Source organism: Podarcis pityusensis, assembly GCF_964106645.2.
Source record: "Podarcis pityusensis genome assembly, chromosome: 1".
Lineage (NCBI taxonomy): Eukaryota > Metazoa > Chordata > Lepidosauria > Squamata > Lacertidae > Podarcis > Podarcis pityusensis.
Genome location: NC_138028.1, coordinates 67,491,107 through 67,510,597, shown reverse-complemented (window position 1 = coordinate 67,510,597; position 19,491 = coordinate 67,491,107). Strand labels below are relative to the sequence as shown.

The 19,491-nt window shown below is 45.3% G+C and overlaps 1 protein-coding gene across 1 annotated transcript in view; it reads left to right on the top strand.

Moving 5' to 3' along the window:
• Positions 1-17,713: 17,713 nt before the first annotated feature.
• The window catches only part of BMAL1 (basic helix-loop-helix ARNT like 1), a 44,393-nt gene continuing 42,615 nt past the window's right edge, over positions 17,714-19,491 (top strand). The window contains exon 1 of the mRNA XM_081012096.1: positions 17,714-17,888. The gene's annotated coding sequence lies outside the window, so the exon portion shown is untranslated. The remainder of the gene's footprint in view (positions 17,889-19,491) is intronic.

The following is a 19,491-nucleotide window of genomic DNA, read 5'->3' as shown; positions in this document are numbered from 1 at the left end:
AAGAAATACAGAAAGGCATTTGAGGGTGCTGAACTGAGAGGTTATTGTATGCTATAAAAGCATTTCAGTATCATAACAGTAGCTCCACGCAAGGTCTGTAATTTGCTTAGCACAGTTGAACTGAATCAAACTAACATCACATCAGAGCCAGCATTTTTTGTTGCTTGCAGTAACCAAATTTATATTCCTGGGAAGTTTATAACAATTTGGGAATCTCATCACAATCTTCCATGGGTATGAAAAAGAAAGGTTCCCAAGTATTCCACAACTAAATATCAAACTATAAATGTTTTATAATTTAACAGGATTAGCTGTAACAGAAGGTTTGCTTTTCTGGTTTACTTTCAAATGTATCACAATCCTATTTAAATTTTAATTTTAATTCCATTCAGAATAAGTGGTAATATGTAAGGGTAAACCTTTATACAGTGGTATCTCTGGTTATGAACTTAATTCCTTCTGGAGGTCCGTTCTTAAGCTGAAACCATTCTTATCCTGAGGTACCACTTTAGCTAATGGGGCCTCCCACTGCACATGCACCTCCAGTGCACAATTTCTGTTCACATCCTGAGGCAAAGTTCACAACCAGGAACAGCTACTTCCAGGTTAGCGGAGCTCGTTACCCGAAGCGTTCGTAACCAGAGGTACCACTGTACTTTCTTCCTTCTTCTATCCCTAATTTTTCAGTTGTATTTGATTATTGCTTCTGGCTCTGTTTTTGTACCCTTCCCCCACCTCCCTTTAATAGACCTGAGATGTGTTGAACCTGTAAAAAAAGAAAAAGAAAAGTCAAGTAAAGCACTTTTACAAAGTAAAGTTTGCATCTTCACAAACAGAAATTTTGCAACTTCAGAAGTTCTTAAGAGTTATACCCAGTTCTTACATCTATTGCTATAAACCTATGCAACTCTGCCCCCTTGTGTTTTGATAAATATATAGAAGAACAAATTTGTCGATGATACCGTATTTCTCAGAACCATGTCAGGGGTATGAGTTAAAATCACTCCTCCACACACATCCGCAGTCGTGATCCTGGGTCCTTCACAGAGGGGGGGAAGTGTGGGAAGAAACTAGATGCAGCAAATGCAATAATGTATCAAACATATTGTCTTGCTTGGCTTGCGCTCGCTTTCTTATACAGTGGTACCTCAGGTTAAGAACTTAATTCTGGAGGTCTGTTCTTAACCTGAAACTGTTCTTAACCTGAGGTACCACTTTAGCTAATGAGGCCTCCTGCTGCTGCTGCGCCACTGCTGCAGGATTTCTGTTCTCATCCTGAAGCAAAGTTCTTAACCCGAGGTAATATTTCTGGGTTAGCGGAGTCTGTAACCTGAAGCGTATGTAACCCGAGGTACCACTGTACAGTGGTACCCTGGCTGTTGAATGGAATCCGTTCTGGAAGTCCGTTCGACTTCCAAAAACACTCGACAACCAAGCCACAGCTTCTGATTGGCTGTAGGAGCTTCCTGCACGTAATTGGAAGCCGCGGAAGCCCTGTCAGACGTTCAGCTTCCAAAAAACGTTTGCAAACCGGAACCCTCACTTCCGGGTTCGCGGCGTTTGGGAGCCAAAACGTTCGAGTCGCAAGGCATTCAGGATCCAAGGTACAACTGTACAAACATCTATAAGAACCTAATCAAGAGAAAGATTGTCCTCCCCCCCCTTTTGTTCTTAAACACCCCCCCCACATCCCCAATTTCCTAGAAATCCTCTATCAAAGACGTAAACTTACTGACCAGAAGCCCACAGTCTGCAGCAGTTCCTGCAGGGCTGGTCTTGCCAGTAGGCAAAGTAAGATGACTGCTTTATGTAGCCACCTACCTGTGCCAGAGCAGCAGGGGCAGCCCCTCAGCCATTCCTCCTGAGCTCCCAGCTATCCCGCCATTGAACGACAGACAGGCGTGTGCCAGGCAGCGTGCCTTATATCTCTTAAGCTAACCTGCTGCCCTTGGGATGCTGTCCCATTACCACTCCTGAAGTAATACAGGGTGGGACACCTGCCATCTTACCCTTCGCCTCAGGCATCATGACAGCATCACCACCTGCACAAACACTTCCAAATGCATCTGACACCAAAACATTGTGTGCTTTGGCTGTCTCCTTTTTCTCCCATGTTCTTTCTGCATTACTTCTCAGTTCCACCACCCCCTTCTCTTGCACCTGCCCACACTAGCCGCCATCCATGTCAAACGACTGATTTATTGATGTTAGGTATGATATTCAATATCTCATAAGCTGAGGCACAGTACGATCATGTCTTACATGCATTTAACTTGTGCAGTTTCAATTATACACAGTAGAAGGCCAGCTGGTTGAAATCCCACAAGTTAAATGTGGATCTGGCGCGTGCAGAGGGCCATTTTTTGGGGAAACAAGCTAGAGACCTTAAAAGAATAATGTTTGCATCAGGGGATTTGGGCACAAAAAGAGCTTTTAAGTTCTGTGCCTTGCTTACCAAAGGGGCGAGTCCAACAGTTTGAATACACATTTTTTTAAGTATATGCACAACCCTTGGAACCAACCTCCTGTGTAAGATGAGATTGTACAGTATACTGGATCAGCCATTAAGCCAGCATCTGCAGTGGTTTTTTAATATTTCTATATATGTATGGAACTTTGCATCACAATAATATCTAAATACATATTTTGAACGCATTTTCTTTTTTTAAAAAAAGGTATTCCTAAACATTTCCTTCTCTCAAAATGCACATTTCTAAACTGTTCTCTTTCAAAATACACGTTTTAAAATGCATTTTGATACTTTTTTCAGCAATGAACTGCTGCACAAAATCCATAGATGCGCCAAAGCCAAAGAATGGCAACATTCTGATTTGCACATTGCTCCAGGTGGTGCAGGTCCATTTGTACTTGAGTTTGCAAAAATGAAATTCTGCAAATATCCCTGGATCCAATATTGAAATAGTCTGTGGCATTTGCTCTCTGGTAGTCTCTCTCTCTCTCTCTCTCTCTCTCTCTCTCTGTGTGTGTGTGTGTACACACACACAGAGAGAGAGAGAGAGAGAGAGAGAGAGAGAGAACCATATCCATTCAGTATGTTATAATAGGCCCAGCTGCTAGTGTAGTAAACTCAGTGCTTTTTTTCTGGGGGTACGCAGGGGGACACATACTCCTAAACATTTGGCCTCATTGAGGGGCAGTATTTCATTATGAGTAGGAAAACGAGAGTACCCCTAAACATTTTTTTTAAGGGAAAAAAAATCACTGAGTAAACTTATACAGAATTTGGAATTGTGACATCTCTCGCTTTGAACAGCAGGTGGAGGTAAATAGCTAATCTGAAAAGGGAGATAAACCAGGGATTTACTACTACCATTGGTTTGCTCTGATGGAGGGGGCTGGGACAAGAAGTTGGTTAATCTCAAACACTTGTCAAGCATGACCCCATCTTGACTTGGGCTTGCTTGTGATATTTGGCTTGTTCTCCCTATGAGAAGCAGTTCATGTGCCCTTGCACGAACTGTGTGAATAAGGCACTGGTGGGAAAGGAGCAGGAGTTCAAGCACACCGTGGAGTGTTTGTTAAATGGACGTAACTATGCGAATATGAGCTGGGAAAATTCTGGTTACAAATTTCCCTTGCACGATCCCACTGTAATTAAATGTGGCGCTGTCGGGAGGATGCAAATCTATGCTGCAAAGACAGTTGGAATACTGAATACAGTTCTGTGTGCGGTGCCTCAAAAAGGAAGGGAAGGGCAACCAAAAGCTCTTAATTCTGTGAGAGGAGGTTTCAGCTAAAGAAAGAGGGTAGGACTCAAGAACCCCTCCCATGGTACCCTGGGTGAGCCCAATACATTTTGCTGCTTGAAACAGCCCTGATGACCACCCCCCCTTCTGTACACAGAACACAGTGGCTGCTGAATATTCCTTCATTGCTGGCAATGGGACAGCCTCCTTCAATGCACCTGAGGATAGGAGGCTAGTTCTGCAGGTGCAGAACAGACTGTGCGGCATGTACAGTTCAGTCTTCCAACAGAAGGATATAGCTAGGGGGCTCAGGAGGAACACATGCTGCCTCCTTATATATACCTAACAATAGAGCTTTCCCTGATAGTACAATATGTGTTTTTTTAAAAAAAATCATGTACAACTAGGATTTATCTTCTTTGGCATAGCTTTAGCAAGCGGCTCACCAGGGCCAGCCTATCACAGAATGGTGAATGGCTCCCCTAGTGACGGGTGAATCTTTCAGTTTCAGTTCCTATACATTTCTCAATTTATCCAACACTCACAAAAATTCATCAGCATTTTAATGCAAATTTCTCCTTCTATACACACATTTGTGTGTATTTTTTGCCTAACACACACATTTCTGCAAAGCAATTTCCCCTTAATACAATGCCTTTTGTATGTTATTCTTACTAATATGTGCATTTTAATGCACACATTAAAATGCACATATGCATGTTGGCACAAGTTACATGGCTGGAGAGCCACATTGCAGAATTCAGTCCACATATTGTTTCAAAAAGTGTAAATAAATCAGATTTACCTTTAAAAATGAAATGAATCGAATTTGCCCCCAACCCTAATAGTACCCCAGGACAGCCAAGTTATTCTGGCATCTGAGGGAGAAAACCTTGGAAGTAATTGTCCCTTCCCCAGGGAGTAAAAATAACCCCACAATAAATAATAATAAATTAAATAATGCACCATTTGCTGCCATTTCATGCCACCCAAAATCAACTGCCTAAGGCAGCTGCCTCAACCTACCTAATAGTAGGGCTAGCACTGAGGCTCATATATACATCCCCTTACATTTTGATTTTTCTTACAGAAATGAAGAGAGATAGCTATCCTGAGGCCAACAGCTATAACACTGGGGAAGGCCTTAAGCAGTTCTGCTAAATAAATATTATCTTGATCAACAGTTGTTAGCTGACTTTTTTTTTTTTAATGAATCAATGAGGAGCTAATCTGTACCTCAGATCACAACATGGGGAGCCAGACTGACATTTGAATGTAACCTAATTGGCCAGTTTTGTACTACATTCAGGAAAGGAGAAATAATCAGTGTGCCATTTGAGGGGTGTTAACACAATGACGGTGACTAATAGTAACCATGGAAATGAAAAGATAGCGGATGGAGCCCAGTGCACAAACCTCACTGGCGTCCTCAAAGAGCAGAAAATAGGAGCATGATTAATTTTGTACACATCAAAGCAAACTCTTGTCAGTGGCAATTATATGAAGGACAAAGAAAGCGAAGTCCATGGAGCCTTTTCAGTGGTCTAAGGTATTCAGGATATATTATCATTTCCCATTGCAAACAATGAAAATGCCTTTGATGTCAAGAACTGAGTGTGCACAGTGAAGATTTGCCTTGAATTTACAGCATGCAGAAGTCGTGAGGTAGAAACCACAAATTAGCTTTGAAATAGGATTGATGACAATGCGCATTAAAGGGGGGGGGGAGAATAAATAACAGCATCAGTGGGTGAGAGTTCTTCCTTGGAATGGAAACCAGGAAACTAGTGGCCTACGCCAAATGACATCCCATGGGCGATGCATTGTTGAGAATTTAAGAGAAACAAAAACCTGGAAAGTCATCACTTGAGACGTGAGGTTGCTAACCAGGCATCTCATTACATATGACTGCAATCTACAGAGTGGCTTGTTAAAAGAAAGCACCAGGTTGGTTCATTTTGAGTCTCCTCATAATCAAATTGGCTCAGAAGTCTCCATTGTTTGAAAACATTAGCTGGCAAGACCTAACAAATCAGAACAGAATGTGTTTGCAGTTCCCAATAACATCTTCTGCCAATTTGGAAAATGGAGTGTCCCACTCTGTGTACCAGGGGTGGCTAATATTTTTTGGTTCAACTACTGGATTCGTTTTTGGGCAGTCATCTGGGATGGGAATGCCATACCAGTGAGGAGTGTGACCACTGTCTTGCATTGACCCCCACCACACACACATGCATACAGAACAAAGACACATGTGCAGGATTCACCCACCCACAGGGGACACAAAGACACGCAGCTGATCCATGCATTCACTGGGGAGGGGTTTATCATGCCCTTCCCATTCATCAAATGACTAGGGAAGGGCACTGGACTGGGTGGAGCCTTTCTGAAATTCTTTTTCCACCACCAAAATCAGCAGGGATCTTGGGAGAGCCTGAACAATTTGCTTACAAGTCAGATTGTGCACTTGAGATAGGGAGGGCAGCCATCCCTGCTTTCCACATGATCTAAATCCTGCACAATTGAGGTTCCGGGTCAGACAGAAGCCTTTGTGTGTACAGCTGTATGTTTGGAAGCACCATCCTTGCAGGCATGCTGGATAAACAGATGCCAGGAGAAGAGGCTAGTTGGTGTGACGGCCCCCATTCCTGTAGATTTTTGGGTGGTACCTAAAGATGCTAGAAGCAGCTGGTGTGCATGATGCTGGTGGCAGGGCTATGGAGTGTAGTCCCATTCTCACAGTGGGAAAGTGTGTGAGTGGCCTTCTGAATCGCATTTGTATCACTGCTCAAGTGGCCATGGAGAGTCCTGTTGTTGTACTGTAATAAGGTAAGGTAAAGGTACAACTCCCATCATCCCTAGCTAACAGGACCAGTGGTCAGGGATGATGGGAACTGTAGTCCCAAAATATCTGGAGGGCCGAGTTTGGGGGTGCTTGCCCAAGAGGCTCAGTGGTTTACCACAGCGCCACCTAGAGCCCAGACTCCCTCATTTTTGTTTGTTGTGCACCTGAGGATCCTCCATTCTAGAACCACCCTGTTCTTTTGCATTTCTTTGTTTTCTATGGCTGCCACTGGCCTCGGATTCTGGAAGCCAGAATGACTTTTTGGTAAACTGGGGTAAGCTCAATCTAGCAGAAGAGATCACTGTAGCCTTACTCTGCACCCCTGGCTGTGGGTGATATTTTATTTCTTTCTTTTTTTTTGCACTTCCACATCCAGTGGTCTGTGCAAGGTAAAGCCATGCTATGGATAGTGAAAGCCTGCTATTTCTACCTCCTTTTTTTGGATTTATCCCAATGCCAAGGATAAATCCTGCTCCTCCCATGCTTTTGCCAGAACATTAGGAAAGAAAGGTATAACTATCTCCCTCTCTTCTTCCAGCTAGCTTTTCCAATTTTCCAACAGTTTCATTATCCTGCTTTCTCCCTGAGCACTGAAGCATCACTGCATAACCTCATTTGACTTCTTGCACCTTCATCTCTAAACCCCCTCAAGGTGTCTTCTGAAGTAGGTCACTCCACCCAGTTGCATGGCAAGACCGGCCCTGCGCTGGCATGGAAGATAATTCAGTGCGAAGGAAGAAATTCTGCTAAAGTTGAGCAGCTCCATAGCCGAGATCCTGAAAATCTCAGAAGACATTAATTCTGTATTAGTTCTGTTCAGCATTTACATTTTGGCCAAGTTAGCTTAACTCTCTGCACAGAGGCATCTTTCCTATTGGGCTTATTGGTGCTTTGCGCCAGGGTGCTGGCCTCTCAGGGGCACCCCAGCAAGTGGAGGAGCTGCGCGGCTTTGCCAGCGGCCTCCCCTTTCCCTTCACCCGCCAGCTGCACCTCGCCAACCATATGGCTGGCGGGCATGCAGCTTGCCTCCCAAACCTCTGCAGGAGGAGAGCGATCCCTGCAGAGGCTTAGGGTGGAAGCTGCAACCCGCCAACTATATGGCTGGCGGGTGTGCAGCGCTCTCTTTCTCTTTCTCTCTCTCTTTCGCCTGCCTGCCCTGTGGGAAGAGGGAGGCGGGCGATGGCAAGGGGGAAATGGAGCGTGAGGAGGAGGAGAAAGGAAGAAGAAGAAGAAGAGAGGCGTCCCCCCCTACTTGCCCCCTTTCTTCCTCCGGCCGCAGAGCCTCCGGGCTGGGTTTGCAGCCCTGCTTGCAGAGTCCTCTTGCCCGTCCTGTTCAGCTACATCTAGCCCAAGCCGTGAGTAGCAGTAGCTGCTGCCCTGGTTTCTCTCTCTCCCTGGAATCATGCCCTGTGTTTAATGTTATGGGCAACTCTATCCCAGGGAATGGAAGCCTCTTCCCTTCGCTTTTCTTCTTCTTCTTCTTCTTCTTCTTCTTCTTCTTCTTCTTCTTCGAGGGTGGGCTCCTTCTCCGCCCTAACCCTAACCCCACCAACAAGGTCCGTAGGGGTTGTAAAGCAAGCCAGATCATTTATCACCAACCACATTCATTCCAGCAGCTGGCCATCACCCACTCCAAGCCCTGCGAAAAATATCATCACCATTATTAGTATTACTACTACTACTACTACTAGTAGTAGTACTACAACTACTACTACTGCCCTCCACCCATAGATCAAGACGGCTCACAGCCTGAAACTACGGTACTAAGCACATGCTAAGAATTAGAACATAGGCAAACCAAACCAAGCCAGCAACCCTCCTTCTCCCTTATTTGTGAAACAAGCCTGTTAATTGCCTATCCAACTAAAAAAAAAAGGCACTGAAGGTTTTTGAGATCAATGCAAGCTAAATAGCATTGCAGGGGGTTGGGCTAGATGACCCGCAGGGTCCCTTCCAATTCTACGTTTTTCTGAAAAACACACAAGCACAACCCAACTGTGAGACTTGCTCCCCAGAAAGTGTGCCTTGTCTTGCTACCTGTGGTTTTTGGTCTCTCGTCAGCCCCCTCCCCCCCCCCCAATCTATTCATATTCCTTTCTCCCTAATCTCCAATATTACATTTTCCTCTGGCTGAGACTTAAAACAGAAAGCTCTAATTCCCAACTGTGTTTCTTGCTGCAGTCCTACTGTCTACTCAGAAGTAAGGTCCTATTAGATTCAGCAGGGCTTACTCTCAGGTAAGTGCAGTTAGGGCTGCAGCCTTTGTGACCCAAGTTTCGGGTCCTTTTTAGGTTTAGGATGTCACTGCTTCACACCCACACCCACTCCACCGCCCACAATATTTGAAAACGTCAGCTTTGTACTTTTGTTTGATGTATTATAGTATTTTAATATTCTTTTGGAAGCCGGAGTGGCCGGGGAAGCCCAGCCAGATGGGCGGGGTATAAATAATAAATTATTATTATTATTATTATTATTATTATTATTAAAGACAAATTGGCCGGGAACTGCATTGTCTGTGTCTTTATTAATTTATTTAAAGAACAACAAACTGGTGATTGCTTTAACTTTTTGATATGTGGTTATTTGAATCATGAGGATGAATTAGAAGAACTGCTGAGTCTTGAATGAGTCTTGCTTTGGAACTGAGGACTTCATTAGATTTCTTCTGCCCTTTCATTTCATTTCATTTTGGTCAAAGGGCTTGTTAGAGATAACGTATAAGCGTGGTGTCAGCTCCCAAAAAAAGGTCAACAACTTTGGGGTCCCCCCCCCCTTAAAAAAGGTTGACAACTCTGGGAAACAGGGGGGCGGGTGCGCCGGAAGGATCTTTGCACCACAGTGCTGGATATGCTTAAGACAGCCCTGTCTCTGCAATGCTTACAGAATTCTTGGGGGAGGCGGAAGACTAAGGTTTGCTTGGGTCTGATCTAGCAAGCTAAGTGGAACTGTCCAAGACACAGCCGAAGTCTGGAGACTAGCTTTCAAAAGGAAGAGACGGAGATAAATCAATTGCCCCCCAAAGCAAATTTGCTGATGTGTAAAGAGCTCCTTCTCATTGTTTCTATTTGCTAGGATGCCATCTGCTGCTGGCAGATGGCACAACTTAACAGTAGCCCAGCAGCTATAAAAATAAGGATGCAAAGAGGGAAAACAATAAAATTATTAGTGAATGTGAAGGTGTAAGGAAACGAGATATCTGATTGGATTTCACCCTTTTAAGAAGTGCCTGCTTGGAACAATTGCCATGTAAGGGAGAGGTTTTTGGGACCCCTCTCTCTTTTAAAGGCTTCAGGCAAGGGGCTGAGACTTTTTTATTTCACCAAGCTTTTAGTATAGGTTACAATCCTGTCTCCCTGCTATAATGCTGAATGCTTTTGACCTCTTCTTGATTTTAAAGCATTGGTTTTAGTAATTTGAACTGGTTTCATTGTGTCCTGGTTTGTTTTTTCCCTTTGTGATTTTGAAATGCTATTGAGTTTATTCTAGAAAGAAAAGTGGAGCATAATTTTCCTTTTTAAATAAGGCTGCAAAGCAAACCCCTGACCCACCATGCTTAGTGACTGTGTGGATGTGTGGATGGGGCAGAAGTATTCCTCGGCTTAGCCCAAAACTGCTCTCCTAGTCTCTGCCTGTGGAGGGATGCTTGTGTCATTCCTCCAGCATCAAGCTCTGTATACTGCCCACTGAAATTACCACTTAACATATTGGGGTCTGTATAATTGCTTGCAATGGGACATGTGCTATTGCTATATACCATAATTCAGTGGTTCTCAATTAGCTAATTATTGAGGAACCCCTATTTTTCGAAAGCCAAGCCACGGACCCCCTACTTTTGAAAATTTTGATAACTCTATGGTAGTTACCTGTGCAAAGCAATTTTTTTGAAGAAAATGTGGGGTGAATCCGAATAATCAAAGGTATACTAAAAAGCAGACCATAAAATTTGGGATATTACCACAAATTGCCTATCCCCAGACAGTAGGGAGAACTTCTCTCCATTGCTCCACTACAACTGAATTTTTAAAAAGCAATTGTTTCCCTAACTTGCAAGTGTTCTATACGCAGAAGGCCAGTGTGGTGTAGTGGTTAAGAGCTGTAGTCTCATAATCTGGGGAACCGGGTTCGCGTCTCCGCTCCTCCACATGCAGCTGCTGGGTGACCTTGGGCCAGTCACACTTCTTTGAAGTCTCTCAGCCCCACTCACCTCACAGAGTGTTTGTTGTGGGGGAGGAAGGGAAAGGAGAATGTTAGCCACTTTGAGACTCCTTAAAGGGAGTGAAAGGCGGGATATCAAATCCAAACTCCTCTTCTTCTTCTTCTTCTTCTTCTTCTTCTTCTTCTTCTTCTTCTTTTTATATGTGAGAGTATTCAAACATGCTATTCCTTACTTGTAATCTGAGGTGGTACACCTTAGCAAAAACTTTGCAGCATATGATTCTGCTAACTGAAGGAACTTGCACCTTCAAGACATAGGTGAAGGCTTGGTCAGGGCTTAATGAAGTATTGGTGAAGACGGAGTAGAAAACAGCTGGAATTTTGTAATGTTGGTAATAGTAGTAGTAGTAGTAATTTATTTATTTATTTATTTATTTATTTATTTATTTATTTGGCCAGCCCTCCTGTGCCCAAGTTTCATCCCTGGTTCAAAGAGGTTAATTAGTTAAATACAGTACTTACTTGGAGTGAGGTTTTTATTCTTGCTGATTACCCAATAGGAACAACCAACTTTTTAATTTATTAGGATTCTGCCGTACATCTGTTTCCTCCCACCCCCAAATGTAGCCACTTTGCTTCCCACAGAAAACAACCAAACAACATCGATGCAGACTACCTTTGCACAAAATAGGCCTGGATGATGTATTGATGCATCACGCATGACTGGTAAGAGGGGCAGACTGCGATGGCGAGTGAAGCCACCACTGTTTTTTACTCCCTCCAGCTGGCGCTGGTAGCAGAGGGACTCAGGAGTGGCGGCGGTTTCACCAATATACCACTGAGTGAAGCCATCCCACTCTGCCCTCATACTGGCAGAGGGAGAAACAAGCTGCATTGGTGAGGCACAATACAGTTTATTCCTCCCTCCCTCTGCTTCTTTAAACTGCTTGGGTGAGGAACGTGTAGCTGTCCTTGCCTAAGCCAAGCAGTTTTATGGAGATCTGCCCTGCCACCGGCTCACATGAAACTGCTTCACTGAGGGGTTTATGGTTGCTGCTCCCCTCAGTCAAGGAGTTAATGGAGCCCCAGCCTGCCACTGGCTCGTTCAGGTGGGATGGGGTGGGGTGGGGTGAGGTGGAAGGCCTCTTCCATCCTCCGGCTGAGCAGTTCAGCAAAGACCCAATGCTCCTCAGTTTGCACATGAACCTGAGAGGCATCAAGACTCACTCACTGTGCAGGGCTGGAACTGTCCAAAGATGGGACAAAGCAGCCAAGATAAATTCCATACATCATGATATATCAGCATATACTGGTGTTTAGCTGCTGATATACCACAATGCTGAAAAGAAAATCTCGCCCAGCCCTAGCACTAAACTAAATCATCAGAGGGTGAGCTGTTGTGCTAATCATAGCGGCAATTAGCTTAGCTATTTCCCCTGTTGGACTTCCAAGATGAGACATGAATCCCAAACTCATCAGGAAAGATTTACTGAAAGCCCTACCTACAAACAGTGAGAGAGTCCTCTAAACTTGATAGCTGTTGAAAGCAATTGGTTCTTTTCAAAAAGTAGAGAGCAAGGGAAAGGAATCCCTTACACTTAAAAAAAATAATGATAAGCATGTGAGCTGTTCGCACTCTCTCTTCCCCCCCACTCGCCCCATCCAATCGCAAGAACCCTAAGAAACTGTGTCAGAGGTTTGTGCCTAATCCCAGCTCACTTGCCATCCAGCAGCTCTTTCCCAAGTTTTCCCCCTGCCAACAAGCAGGTGCTGTTTGTGAGCAGAGGCTGGATGATCTATGGAAGGCTTTCACTGTGCAATTAGAAAGATAAGTGAGTCCCCTCAGGTGCATTCCATGGACCCCCAGGGGTCCCCGGGCCCCTGGTGGGGAACCACTGCCATAACTGGATCCCTTCAGACACCCTGTTTCCTAGGGATCCAGCTGAGCTGGGCATGAAGAGTAGTCTTTCTTCCCTGTCTGCACAAGGTGGGTGGCATAAAAATGCTTTAACTACCGGTAAACATTTGAAAGTTAGTACAGAAGGCTGTTCCATTAGAACAGCAGTATGTAGGAGTAGGAGTATGTTTAGAAGTTGTGTATGTGCAACAGGTATTCTGTGCATTAAAGAGCACTGTGCAATTTATGGGATTCCCAAAGTTCACAGTAAGTCAATGGTCATTGAGAGGAAAGATGTCAAAAGCATTTATCAGGATTGTGTTTTAGGAGGAAGAATCTAAGAAGATAATCAAGATGAGTCAAGCAAGAAAGGCAGAGTGGTGAAGCAAGAAGAGCCAGTGGAGCCAAGGGATCAAACCATGAAGTCAGACCGTAAGGTAGACAATGTGGACAGGAAGATATGGGCAGGAGCCTGGGTGGAGCACAGCCCAGGAGAACTGAATATGAAATTAGGCAACAGTCATTGCTGGAGTGAAACTGGAAGGTACTTTGGTGTAAGAACAGAAGAACATAATGCAGGCGGCCACCCTGGTCCTTGTGTCTGGGAAGGCAGGAAGAAGAAGAGTGCATGAACACACAGTGAAACAAAAAGGACAGTGGTATAAATATAATCTTGTGCTTGGGGACATTGATTACAATTAATGGAGAACTAATGCCTTATAGAAGTATCTGAGAATCTTATCAGGAGTTATACAGCCTCGTTTAAAAACAAATTTATTGAGCATAATGATTATTTGGGGTTGTAGTAGATAGCTCAATGAAGACATCAATTCAGTGTGCTTGCAGCTGTGAAGAAGACAAATCCCATGCTAGGGATCACTAGGAAAGGAATTTAAAATAAAACTATCAACATTGTAATGCCATTATGCATTCTCTATGGTGCAACTGCATTTGAAATACAGTGTACAGTACCAGTTGTCTCAATTGGAAATGCTTCTGAATACAAATTGCTGGAAACTACAAGAGGGAAGAGGGCTCTTGTGCTCAGGTCCTGCTTGCAGGATTTCCGCAGGCATCTGGTTGGCCACTGTGAATACAGGGGGCTGGACTTGATGGAGCCCTGACCTGATCCAGCAGGCTCTTCTTATGGTGTTGTCATTGGCGACTGAGGGCTTTAACAACATTTCAATCGAGGTTAAGTTCCTTAATTATAAAGGTGAGGTCACACAAGTTAAAAGCAAAGTTCTGTATTTATGCCACTCTGGGGGGAAATATGCAACAGGGAACACTTAGATGAATTTTACTACAGCACTTGACTCACAAAACTGCAAACTTCATGTTCTCTCTTCCCTTTAGAGCAGTTTTTCACATCTCTGTCCTTCATCCATTTTGGGCTACAACTCCTATCAGTCCCTCCCCCACCCACATGATGATGGGAGTTGTAGTCCAAAAGACGGCCAGCATTCATCATAAGCAAGTTATTTACTTTGATTCTGCCGCTGCTATGCTAAAAGGAGACATCACCAGGAGCTTGAAATGCCAGTCAGCAGATTGGCTGATAAGATTAAGTTGCATTGATTGTTTACTACTGGGCCTATGTTGAGCCTACAATGGCTACCATCTGAATTATGGATAGATGAGGAGAGTCAGCCACAATGTTGTAACTAGTGTTATGCAAAATATGTTTTATAGTAAAAGAACTTTTGAAAAGGCTGTAGTTTATTTCTTGAGCATGCCCACAACACATTATCTGGCTTTCCTGGTTTTCCAGGATGAATGACTGTGCTGCTTGTGAAGTTAAGATCAAGTTCAAAAGGATTGTTCAGCACTCTTAGGGAACTCCCTTCTTGACTACAGTCTGATTCACAAATACAGATGAATAATGTTCCTGGAATGTTTCCCTAAGTACTTCCTGTCCTCCTTCATAAAAACACAATAAATATAGGGTGCTCCCATGTTGTGTATTTACCAATTATCAGGCATACACCCTTGGGTGGAATGATATAGGTTTTCATGGGTGCAGTTTAGAACACCAAGGGCACAATCCAGGCATATTAAACCATTTCAAATCCCATTCATCTCAACTCTCAATAGGAGTGTTACTAGTTAGCGCTTTCATTATAAGTGCTTAAGTTCCGTTGAATCCATATTGCTAGTTGCTTCTGTTCTCTACACCAATATTTCCCAAGTTGTGGTCCGTTAGCTCCATTCAGATGGTTCACAGCATGTCTGTAGATTTGTTGTTGAATATGGGAGATAGCCCATCCATCACATAAAATGGTTTTAATTTGAATTTTTGTTGCTTTTTTGGTTTTTTTTATATTGTATTTTATTGTATTACACTTTGAATTGTAAGAAATAGAAGAAATAAAAACATAATTAAAAAGCATACAGCCTCCGGTGCAGTCTGCTACAACTACTACAACAGGTAGAAAAATCGTTAAGTTGGCCCTCCAAGACCCTAGGCATATTTCAGGTGGTCCATGGAGGCAGGGGAGTTTGGAAAACACTGAAAACACATGGGGGTGGTTTGGGGAGCAGATTGAACAAATGGAGGGGAATGAGGGGGCATAGGCATGGGCATGGGGCAAAAGTGAAAATTAGTGCAAAATGGGACTGCAGAGAGAGGAGCGGCTTCATAAATGGGGTTGGGAAGCTGAAAACTGATCTTAGTAGTTGCACAGAGTGGGAAGGGGAATCTCTAGATTAATAGCCCATGCAGAGCTTGTCTGAAGCCTGGGGAAGGAGTCTTGTTCTTGCCATGACAGCCGAAGTTCAGCAGGGCCCTGGTGCCCACCGCCTATGGTCAGCTTAGCCCTCTGAGGCCCAGGGCAAGTGTACCCTGCTTCCCCCCACAGGCTTGGTAAAGGGGGGCAAGTGGAGCAAATAGGGGTGCAGCTGCTGGTATAAAATATGCACAGATAATTTAAGTGCAAAGGGCAGTAATGTGTTTGTTATGCTGATGTTCCTATGTGCCTTGTGAAACTCTGAAATACTTCAGTGGCAGTTTAATGTTATGGCATGTGAAGATGGCGAGGATGGGCAGCATCCCTGGCAGCATGATGTCATTGCTATGGCATTACAGCAGTGCTTCTATGGCACTTTGCGGAGGTTGATGTTGCCATGGCAACTACAGAGTTGAAGCTGTGGCAGTATGAGGGGGTGGTCACAGTAGGGATGAGAGAAGTTACTATTGTAGCAGCACACAATGATTTTTGTGGGAATCTTGCAGCATATTGTTGTGATGTAGTCTGAGATATGCTGCAGTGGAATTGTGGGGGGCAAAAATGGCAGGACAGATAGAAACTGAAGAACAGCAGGATACTACACTCTGCTTAAATGGTAGAAAAAAGTAAAAGGCTTGGGAAAAGGGCGGGGGGGGGAGTATTTTCCTGACACTGAAATAGCAGCAATGGGGGCAACAGATGAACTCCTCTGAGGAGTACGATCCAAATACTGGAAGCCACAACTGGAAAGGCTCTATTTCAAGGTGTCACACATTAAACTAAGAAAGTGGGACACCTGGAGAACGGCCTCAGCTAAAGATTTCAATGAACGAAGGTATTGAAAGTATCCAGTAAGCATCTGTGTGGGGTTTTAAAAATAAGCAAAAACACTTGGAATTGAGTTTAGAAAGTAACTGAGAACCAGTGGAGATATTTCATCAGATATATGATCCCTTAACTCCGCTTTTGTTAGCAGTATAGCAGCTGTAAATGTAATCCTACTAATAGTGAACCTTTAGTTTGTAAGCTTGATGGCAGCGACTGTCTTTTATATCACTGACATGCAAGCTGCTTCTGGCTAACAGGAAGATAAAAATAGTTATAAAAATAATCAAAAAATACAATCAAGGGCCAAGAGAACTGGTGGCTGAGTCCCTTTCCCACCACCCTGGAGCTGTTCAACATCCATCTGCCCTGAGAGAAGGCAGAAGAGGGGAGGAAGCCCAGGCCAGAGAGCTTGTGCCACCAGCTCCTAAAAGGGGACCATTTGCACCATTCGTCGGTTTTAGTGTTTCACAACTGTAAGTCGCCTTGGCGAAAGAAAGAAAAAAGAAAAGGAATCATGCAAAGAATGTAAACAAATGACTAAATTAAGGAGCATGCATTGTGGCAGAAGTCGCAATGCATCTGTTCGGTCTCTTATGGCACCGCAAAGAAGTCCGTGTGGGCGTTTGCCGCAATAAGCCGTCCTCTGGAATTTGTCGAGATGGAAACAGAGGGCGATGGATGGGGATGTTTTCCCAGCGCACGTCGGGAGAGGCAAAGGGTCCTGGATGCGGAGTTGCGCAAGGCAGCGCAAAGAAGGCTTTTTTTGCGATCAGCAAATAATTTTTTTCCACGGGGGTATTCCGTGTTCATAACATTAACTTGTGCCGGCGATTCCTCAGGCGGAGCGGGAAGTCAATAACGCTTCAGCACCAGAAGCAGCATCTGCCCGAGATGAGCGGGAGGCTGCTCGGGTGAACTGACGGGCACTAAGTGGCGGGCAACCTTGGCCGCCGTTTGGCACAGGCGCGAGAGGGCGCCGAGAACGGGAAGCCGCGCGCCATTCCCGGGGGAGGGGGGCCTCCCCGCGAGGAGCGAAAACGCGCAGAGGCAGCGAAATCCCTCAGAAGAAAAACAGACTCCGCTGTCTCCGCCCAGCGCTCTGACGCTAGCGACGCTCGCGCGCGCGCAGGGAAGGCTAGAGCCCGCGCTCCGCGCTACAGCAGGGAGACATCCGGGTCCCACCCGTCCCAAACAGTCACTTACGCAACCGTTAAGAGGAGCAACAACAGGCCGGCAGGAAAGAGCGCGCGCGGGGGGGGGGAGCCTTGCTCCTCCTCCTCCTCTTCTCCTCCGCTCTTCCTCCCCCCTCGCTTCCCCGCCGCCTCACAAGTTACAGCCCTTTAAACAGGCGGGAGGAACGAGAGCGTTGATCCCCCGTTCCGTCGCGTTTCTCTCTTCTGCCGACGCCGCCGGTTGGACGGCCGGGGCGGAGGGCGGGACCGCGAAGCCTCTCTCGGCTGCCCATTGGGCGTCGTGCCCGCGTAGCTTTGTCCCGCGATTGGTCGGGAGGCGGGCCGGGGCTTGGTGCGGGGGGAGAAGCCATTGGTTGGAAAGTAGGTTAGTGGTGCGACGTTCAGTGGCAAGCCAGGCGGAAAGTAGGTCAGGTATAGGGGGCTGCTCGCGCCGGGCGTCGCTTGTGTTGCCATCCCGCGCGCCGTTGTGGGGGCAGCGCACTGTCACCCCCCCGCACCTCCCCCCCCGCTCGCCGCCGCCGCCCTGCTGAAACGGTGAGGAACGGGACCGGGGGAGCGCTTCCCTTCCGCAGTCAGGCTGGGGAGGAGGGCAGAGATGGAGGTGGCGAGGGAGGGGAGCGGGAGAGCGGAGCTGGTGGAGGAGATTCCTGCTCGGTGACTTCAGTGCGGGGAAGCGGGGGATCCCTGCCGGCGAAATGCGGAGCCCCTCTCGACTCCTGTCAGGTGCGGGGAGAGGTGGCTCTCCTTCGGGCTGCGCTGCTGCCCTCTGCGTGGGTGGGTGGGAGTGCGCGGAAAGCGCGGGTCTGGGTGCATGTGTGAAATCTGTCTCACGCATACCAGGGCGCTTATGCCCGAGACTTTTCGGGGGGGGGCGGGTTGCCCAACAGATTAAACGCATCTACTCCTGTGGGTGAGGACTTGAGGTAGTTTTCCTCCTCGGGGCCTCCGGGTCGGTGCACTGGAGAGGGAGAAGGGGGCTCGCATGCACAGGCGGGGAAATTATCCCCTTTCCCTGTGTTTCTTGGGCTTATTTCTGGGATATTTGCTAAGGAGCGATAAGGAAACGGGATTAGATTGTCTTCCTCTGGACCAGAGAACAGGGAGCGGAGTCTGTTTACCCAGGGCTGTCCTATTAACAAAACAACAGAAAACCTATATACATTCAGTGTCACTTGGGTGGTATTCTGGACAGAGGTTTTTTCAAACAAAAATTCAGTGGACAGGGTGGGAATGGTACCGGCATTGTAAATCCACAGCCCACCCTCTTCTTATTATTTTAGAAACAAAGTTGTGGTCAACTGAGCAACTAGTAAGGCCTTAGTAACTGACCTTAATTTTAAAATATAACTCATGCAAACTTAGTAAGAGGCAAAACTTGGGAGACAAAAGATGAATGGGCCTTGTGTTTCTGGGAGGATAAAGCTGACTTGCAGTGGGACTTACTCCCTGGTAATTATACATAAGATCACGATCTTATTTCCTTTGCCTGGGTTCTGGTTCTTTTAGTGGAGATGTCAGATGTATTTCTTAATACACAGTTTTGTGGTTCAGATTTATGACCAAGGCAAATAATTATGTGTTGGGTAAAATGATTTGTCCTGCTCATAAATCTGAACTAGATACTATGATTGTTCAATAAAGATAGCATTTGTGTCTTCTTTCTTGCTCTTATTGAGTTTGTATCCATCAAGCATACTACACGCTTAAAAATCTTGTATTTTGTATCATTTTAACCAATACCAAATCACTCTCTTGCTACAATGTTGCTGCCCTTCTTAATGCATGGTGATCTATTTGTCAGGTGGCCCCTGAACATAGGAGGATTTACTCAAAGTCACTCTTAAGTAAAGTTTGAATGGACCTTGGTGTAAAATAGCAAAATCTCTGATGTGTTGTAATTTTGTCAAGAAACAGTACCGAAAGAGGACATTAAAATGCTTGAATGGGGAAAAGGCAAATAGTTTTGTAAGTGCTTGATGAGTTAACTTCGTAGTTATTAATGAAGTTTCCAAAGCTCACTAGTAGAGCATTTGCTTGGCATGCAGAATCTCCAAGTAGGGCTCGGAATGTCACCAGTCTGAAACCTTGGAAACCCACTCCCAGTCAGTATAGAGGATACTGAGCTGTATTGACCAAT